The sequence below is a fragment of the Etheostoma spectabile genome, chromosome 14 (assembly GCF_008692095.1).
Source record: "Etheostoma spectabile isolate EspeVRDwgs_2016 chromosome 14, UIUC_Espe_1.0, whole genome shotgun sequence".
In the NCBI taxonomy this organism is placed as follows: Eukaryota; Metazoa; Chordata; class Actinopteri; order Perciformes; family Percidae; genus Etheostoma; species Etheostoma spectabile.
Window position 1 is genome coordinate 15202368 of NC_045746.1, and position 8865 is coordinate 15211232.

Genomic DNA, 8865 nt, shown 5'->3' on the forward strand with positions numbered 1-8865 from the left:
TGTGTGTGTGTGTGTGTGTGTGATATTTCCTATTATTATCCCCATGTAGTTTTACCTCTTTCACTCGTCCCCCCTTGCACGTCCATCTGCCTGTCGTTGCATCTCTCTGTTCCATCCTAGGCGCATGTTTACAGCTGCGGGCAGATACACTGCTGCAGTTTTCCAACAAGACTTCCCCATTGATACCCACATGGTGTTCACTCACTCTTGTGTACATTTAAGTTAAAATTATGTATATTCATCACATAGTAAGATGCTTTATGGCTCCAATTTATTATGCACATTTTTATGCAAATAATTATCAGCAGTGGGAGAAAATATGAAGCTAAAGTATTGACTCGTGGTGATGGAAATTTGTGAAATACATCTAATTGATGGATGAGCTTTCAATGGCATTAATGGAATGATTGAGGTCTGAGTTTTTGGGTGATATTCCCTGGATATACCACACACCAACGCATTTCTCTACCTGTAGTCCTCCCCTCTTTGTTTGTGGGCTGTAGGTGGTTGTGTGTGTGTGTGTGTGTGTGTGTGTGTGGGGGGGGGGGAATTGGTGGTTCATTTTTGATTAAGAAAAGCACATATTTTCTTGATAGTTTTTTAAAATTTTTATTTTGTTTAGTTTTTTTGTCTTGTTTTTGTTTTCTGTGACTGTGAATCTCTCTTCTCTCCTCTCGCCACTATCTTTACAAAATTGTGTACACAGTAGTTAATTTTTTAACAGTACACACTGTTCCGTACAATCAATAGCGAGTTTGTGCTATGGTATAATTTCTTGCACCCTGTCTGGTCGTAAATGTACCTCTTGATCTGCTTCTGCTGAGGGAAATCAATAGGCGTCCAGTTGTTAGGTTTTTATTATTTCATAAATCAGTCAAGTCTGCAGTGCAAAGTTACCAAAGCGGAGGCAGAAGCAACAGTAGAGCTTTTAGTTGATAAAACTAACATGCCTCTGAAACCTGTATATGAAGATATTGATCCTGTGCTCTGAAAGCGAGAGGGTTTTCACTTTGTATTACACTAGCCACAGCAGTGGTGCTATTGCGTAATGTGCTTAGCACAGTGTGACTACCTGGTTATACTTGGTGGGAATATGAGACGTCTGTGTTACACATATCAGTCAAAGGCTAAATTTCTTGCTCCTTCAGAAAATGCAACATTAATTGTTGACAATTTTAAATTCTGGTTTGTTTGTTTAGTTTTGTTGTCATCTACTGAGATTTTTCTTCTTTTGTTGTAATGAAAAGAAACTAAAAGATGGCTGATTTGACAGTAGAACTGAATATAGCCTACAATAATAGATGACAATGACAAAACAATTAAGACATAATATCAACTTAAAAGACAGGATTTATATTTCCCTTTAAAAAGCAAATTCAGAAACGAGCTGTGAGCATCCAATGAGCCCGTTTTTCCAAGGCAACAAGATCGGCAAAGCAGATTTGGTTTCACAGGGCAACAGTTAATGTTAAGTTCTGCAATGTTTATAACAGACAATGCAGCGAGACAAAGTGAACAATTTAAACAACCACATAGAATCTAACAAAGCACCAAAGATTTAAAGTTAACAGTTTTGAGAAAAACCCGACAGATTTTGGCTCTTGAACAGCAAATGGTTGGTTGCATTTCGTCTGCATTTTTGTTTTCCTTATTAGAAGATCAATTTTGGTGTTAAGTAGGGACATACCATAAAAGTGCAGTAATCTAAACAGGAAATTGGCCATTCAGTGCTTTATAAGTAATCAGCAGGATTTTTGGAAAACAACTTCAAAATCCACTGGGAGCTGATGCAATTGTGTTGGGATATATGATCTCTTTTCCTCCATTCTAGTTAAACAACTAGCATCAGCATTTTGTCTGTGCTCCAAATTCAACAGGATGTTAATGATGGATTAATACTACAGTATGTGAGAAAAGTGATCACAGATTGTACTACTATTTTACAGCCCATAGTTGCATTCTATTTTAGACAAGTCTACAACTATAATCACTGAGAGTTGCTAGCAGTTAACATAATTACAGATTTCTTTTCAGTACATTTGTAATTTTCTTTGTGTGAACAATGTTAGAGTGGGACTGCATCTTTTAGCTTGCTGTCGATTTTCTGTTTTCCTCTGGTAGGTTAATGTTCAATTATGGCTGTCAAAGCCATGTATGCTACGTTTGTTACGCATTTTCACCTTGTGAAAGTTTGCACACATAATAATTAATAATTATCTGCAAGAAGCCAGCATAGGTTGTACATTAATGACTTATTTTAACAGTTGCTGTCTATGTAATGACACAGCAGTGATTAGTGGTTATCACTGTGTTTATAGAACGTCATTTGATGGTTATTTGATGTGCCACGCATGTGGCTGTTAATGCCTCTGCCTAATGTGTTTCAAACAATAAAGCTAACTCACTAGATAAACACGGTATCATGGACTTGTTTTAATGTGTTCTGTTCATTTAACCACTTGCTTTCTACTTTTCCATAAGAATTGCGTATTTTATCAATTTAAAAATACATTGTCTTTCATCTGTGTTGTTCAAGCAGCTCAGCAGCACATCTGCAACACTGAGCACTGATATGTTTACTGTGTGTATACTTAGTTTTAGAGTTATGTTTAAGATTTTAAACACATGACTGATATTGGAGTTGTTTTTGCTAACAGGTTGGAGACTAAACAATTTAGCTGACACATTGCCTTTTACCAAAAGATATTCTGAGTTGACTAACTAACCCTGACCCCAGACCTGGCCTCCGTCTCACTCTGCTCCTGAGGCCGTATCTCCTGAGTCTTTCTCTCAGACATGAGTCTCTCAGTCTCCTGTGAGCTGCCATCTAATCCACCAGTCATCTGAATCCAGACCTTCATCTCACCAAGGTCGGCAATGAAAGAGCATCTCACCGGAGCTGAGGTCCGTCCGTGCGTGGCCGGAGGAAAGGGAGAAGGCCTTAGTGTGAAATGTCAGTGCTTTTCCTGTGAAGCTAGACTCATCAAAGGAGGATTAGTGTCGGACTGATGGCCTCACTGGACGAGCAGAGTCTGATTGGGTAATCTGATGCATCGGAACCACTATGAGACTTGGATGTGACACATGAACAATAGGTACACTTACACACACCCATACAGTTACATGCATGTTTATGTAAATGTGGATTTAGTTTATCCAAGAAAGAACTTTCTTTTTGGCTACTTAGTTCTGCTTGGTATTACAGTAGTTCTGAATCATTTAAATTTTCACACTGTGACATTCATCAGAAATGAACAGCTTAGTTAAAAGTAAAGCCTGTGAAATGTGTGAAAGTGCATAAATGGATATCCATATTTCCAGGGCAAAGCTTACTCGAGAGCTACTTCTATACTCAAAAGTCAGCGTGCCCAACATTATGACTGACTTAAGTAAATAACGATAAAGGAAATTGATGTTTGGGTTAAGTTCAGCATCAGACAGAAGATTTGTGTTTGTGTTGGTTTAATAAAACGGTGATGACTGTACACCCTCCAAGGAAGTATTTTTTTGAGCTTCCCACTTCTAAATCTGTCCTAACAATGCATACTACTGCAAGTATTCAAAGGCAAAATGTGCTCATTGTGCTGCTTGTGATGCCATGAGGTCACCATCATTTTGTAAAAATAATTTTGTATAATATCTGGCTAAGACTATTCAAGTTTGCTTTTGGAATAAAATTTCAAAGTCTCTAATGAACAACCACTACACAGTCTGTCAACAAGATTGCATTGTAATTTGCGTAAAGATACCGCAGTTTGGGTGATTCACGAGTTGGGGAAATTTCAGCACCACCTGTGCCAGGATCATTACAATTGTGAAGAATAATGTCCACATTGAATTTCTCTTTGGGCTTTCAGTCATTGTGAAAGAGCCTGTGTCATTTTTAATCAAGAGTCAAATTTCTCGCAAAAAATGAAACTGTTCAAATGTTTTCATTTTTTCCACACATTTCCCATTTCTTGCTTTCAAAAACAGCTGTCACTAAAGTATTTAGTGCCTTGGGACTAATGGGAGGAGCTGTGCACAGTGTGTTAGTTTGAGCTAAATCAACCATTTTGCAACAAATAAACTGCAGGACAAATAGGAACATCATTCTTAATTTGCAAAGCTGACAGGGCAAGAAATTAGAACAATAGGAAGGCCCAGTACTGTGCTCTTCATTAAAGTCTTTGTCCTCTACACATGACTTAGCAGATTGTGATTGTAGCACTGACAGGCTGTGGACAATTACAAGTGATGTATTTATGGATTTTTTGGTGTGATCCAAAATATAGCTGCTGTCGGTGACAAAAAGGCACCATATAGAACTGCGTTACCAGAATTCGACTTACCTCCATATTCTGATGTGAAAACCACAGTCGATACTCAGTAATGGAATGAGTCAAAGAGAATTGGTTTATAGAGGGGTAATTTATTTTTATTAGCTCTTTCTGGTTTGGTGTATTGTTATTGTTCCCTTCTGCAGATTTATTGACTTCATTTGAATATTTGTAAAAAGAAAATGTTGGCCTCAGTGGTGCTAATGCAGATATGTGACTGTTGTGTTCGAAAATGTGGTATGCGGTTTTATTTTGGATTGTTAATGTATCCTGTTATGAAAAATATCATAAGAAAAGGAAACCTTTTATAAAACCCAAAACAAGCAATGGTGTAAGGAATGGACTAAAGTGTGTGTTTATCTGCAAAAGTTAGCATGCCTGGCTAGTTAGCTCACGAAATACAGTAGCTTACGACATACAGCAGTGACTAAATGTTATTTCCACTGTCAAGGAACATTGCTATATCATTAACAACCAATATTAGTTATTTGTATTTGTAATAATAAAAAAAATTCAAGAGCATCTGTTATAATCCGTATAATATTTTCCCACTGTGTGGAAGCCAGTCATGCTATCAGAGTTGACAGTAACGTTAGCAGCTCTATTCCGCTCTTTATTGGACATGAAGAAATTTATACTTCAGCCAACGCTACCCAAAATAGCAACACATCGGTTAGTCTTCATCCTAAAAAGCTTTTTTTCGTTTGTATTGTTGACTGTGATAACATACTGTTTGAAATGTGCACAAGTAGGCTAAGCATCCATACAGGGTTGTGTTGGAAATATATCTAATATATTTACTTATTATACTTAAATACAAGGACTAACTAGCTTCTATGCTGCAATATCAGCACAAAGCTTTCCATGTTTCTACAATGATCGTCTGCTGGTGAGGATGGGGCCTTTTTTCTTGGGAAATTTAGCCTCAGTCTTAAGGCATCATATCATGTGTGTAGCAGTCAAGTGCATATCTAAGACCTCTTTCACAAGTCTTGTGCACTTATTTTAAAACATTTAAGATGGAATTTTGAACCAACTCGTGAAGCTAACGTTAACAAAAGCTTCACAGTCATAGCAACAGTAACTAAATGAGGCGGGGCAAGGCAAACCGTCTGAGAAAGTTGACAGCCATAAGGCAAATTAAAGGGAAAACTTTAAAAATCTTTATCTGGATCTGGAAAACATTTGGTCAGATGGAGCATGTAGTAGGTAACATACTATATATTAGTGTCCGAACCAGAGCTAATTTAGCTTACCTCCCCAGTCCCTGCGAATTTATATAACATTTTCTTTTGGCTGCAACATTTTAATGTACTGTACTTCCACCCTTGACCGAAGCTGGCTGTTCACAATTTATAGTGAAAGTGGATTGAGGTATTGGGCTATAGTAGGTACACATACAGTATATTATGCAATGAGGCACCGGTGTGAGCGCTCAGATAGTGGTAGAAAGTATTGCAGAATAGGCGGGCATGCCCTGAATCAGAAATGTTTAGAGATCACAGACAAAATTAGGTAATTCTGTGTAGCTACTAATGGCAGAGTCTGACTGAGGATATGTTTCATTTATCCTATCTGCATCAAGGTCGACGTGGCAATTACCACGGTGGGGAGAAGCTAAAAAAGAAAATCCACTGGCCCAGTGGTGAATATACAACAAATCACCTGTGCTGTTCAGGGCAAGGGAATTTTAAAATGGGTGATATACAGTGTAGCTCAAAGGCAGGCTGTTTAGCATGGAGGAAGAGAGGAAATGGTTTATTACCCGGACTAGCAGAGTAGCTCTAAAAGCCCACTGCAAGCTCACACCTTTTTATGTAGCTTATACTCATGTGGCTGGTTTAGAGGACAAGAAACACAGCTTATTCTGTTTCCTTAGGGAGATATCCACTGGTAGCATTTTTAGTCTCAGATTACAATTAAGAAGCTTCTTAACAGTCCCTGTGTTGCATCTGCATTTTCTCATTTTTCTCTCATAACAAGTGTTGGGGTAAGCATGAATAAACCCTACCTGCTTTATTAGTATGAGAAGCGTGACAAGGATTTTCTCAGTCTGCCACCAGATCCTTGTAACCCTAGCATTCCATCTTCTGCTCTCCTGTCTCCTCTCAGTCCCTCAGTGTTGTCCCTCTTGATCCCTTTCCCACAGCTTTCCCATTTGCCTTTATCCCTTCCTCGTCTTCATTCCCTTCCTCCACGCTTGATACAGACTGTCAGGCTAGCAGTGCAGCACACTTGCTGTGTTCATGCCGGTTGGTTAGCTCAGATTGGCATGCACAGTTTGTCTCCTGGACTGACCTACGTGCATGCGTTGCTCTCCTATTAAAATTCCTGTGCCAGCTCCCCAATGACGAGAGTGTAGCAGGGTCAGCCTGGCTTGCTGGCCTCTCTCCCCCTGCTTGCCTAATGAAGAGGATGCCTGTTGGGTTCATTATTAAAGAGCTGCTAATAACAGACGGAGAAAGAGGAGTGATGGAGAGGTGGGGGTTAGTGAAATGGCTAAATGTTGGGAATAGCGGGCAGTGTGGGAAATTGCTAAGACAGTTTTTTTTCTGTTCCTTAACATGCTTTCAAATATTGTAGCAGCTATGCTCTACTCTTACTAGGCAGCTATGTGTGAAGCTTATTTCCAGGGCAAACACGTTGTGGTTGTGTCATTGTAGGTATTGGAATGGCTCTCATACCTTTAGTTTGAACTATCAAACATATTTAAATAGGGCTCATTAAAACTCAAGCAACCTATTGTTTTTGCCCTGAACAATAGCTATACAAAAAGAAGAATGTTTTTCTCCCCACTCTGTATTAGTGGAAGATATTCTGAGCTGTCCTTGCCACAAGAGGACCCCATTTATTATCAGTATCTTAAAAGCAAGGCACGTTTTTTTGTATAGCACCTTTCAACTACAACAAGGTAAAGTCAAAGTGCTTTACATAAGACATAAAAAGCATTAAGACAAGCAACACAATACTGAATGAATTTAAATTGGCAACAAGGAAACAGCAATTTTTTGATGGGTTTTGTATGTCTTTCCTTTTCCCTCTTTTTCTTATTCTTCTTGTGAATGTTTGGTCTGTGTTGGTTGATAGATTACAATCATTCTTTCATTTTGGCCAGAATTTGAGTTTGTCTTTTTTAAATAATTAAAATGAAAACAATTATCCGTTATCTGTTAAACCGTTATCATCTTATTGTGCATTGGAGACTTTTGGACAACAAAAAGTGCAAGACTGAAATCCCACGTGTGTGGGAGAACAGGCGTGTTTACCTATATGGCCGTCTTCCAATAGTTGGCACTAAAAATCCATATGTGCTCAATGCCTGCTCTTGCATTAATCAGCCCTTTGCCGGAGGAAACATTAATTACACTGGGATTATATTGTAACTATCCAGCAGACCCATATTAGGGGAAGAAAAATTTCCATATAGATACTTTTTTTTTTTTTTTTTTAAAGGGCAATAATAGAATTCCTTATAGCTGCCTGAAGCAGATCCATTCTAAATGAGTCTACTTGCTTTAAATGCTCTCACTAAGTGATGTGGGATATTATACAATGAATTACCAAATTCCTCGGAATCCTTAACCAGGTCCCAGAAATTGTGCGTGCACATTCATGCGTGGTATGCCTTTCTAGTTTTGGGATATTCATACTTATATCTGCAGAGGGCTCTGCCATAAGTCTCTCAGGTGTCCCGCCTCCAAACAAAAACCAGGCAAAGGTTTAATGCAAATTAGCAACCATAACTAGACAAGCGTAACAACATAAATATATATCGTAATCTCAACTGCAGTACCACGTCTTTGAAGACAGAGTGCCCATCTCATGACTTGAGAAAAATAGGTAATGGAATGCAGGTGAATATTTCTGTGCAACGGGCCAGGGATGTTTATATGGTTGTCAAGCACCGTGACCGGGGCTATTAGTTTCTGGTCGCTGCTGAGAGGCAGACCACATGGCCTATTAAAAAGAATGTTGGCCAAATAATTTAAGACAAAGATACGATCTAGTCGTGCACAAAGCACTACAGAAAAAAAATGCATTGAAGGAGGAAAATGGAAAAATAAATGCAATGAAGGCATGTCTCCATTTTTCGGCGAGACTGTGAAAAAGCGACTGCTTAGATTAGCATAATGGAGCTTCCCATCAAATTCTATCAGCCTCTGATGTTTACGGTCAATTATCGATGGAATGACAACAAGCAGCGAGAATGCAGCAGTGCTGCTGTAAGAGTTTTCAAGACAAGGCAATGACTGAAATGACCGAAAAAAGTTATAACCCCCCACGAACGGTAGACTGGAACATTTCATATCAGCTATAGCTATTATCCTCATAACACAGTGGAAAAACTGTTATGAATCATATGAAATCTTCATATGATTAAATACAGAAATAATCAGAAGTTTGTTCAGACAGAACCTACTGTTATCATTAAATGGAGAGAGACTGTGTTTTTCCTCTCTGTGTGTCTAATCTAGGTCACAATTGGATGGCTGGTTCCTGTGCAGAAAGTAAATCCACCCAACGATCGCAAAAGGCCTTATCCTGC

The 8865-nt window shown here is 38.6% G+C and overlaps 1 protein-coding gene across 5 annotated transcripts in view; it reads left to right on the forward strand.

Annotated features, from left to right (window-relative positions):
* rbms3 (RNA binding motif, single stranded interacting protein) overlaps positions 1 to 8865 on the forward strand; it is a 277803-nt gene that overhangs the window by 36487 nt on the left and 232451 nt on the right. The window lies entirely within an intron of this gene.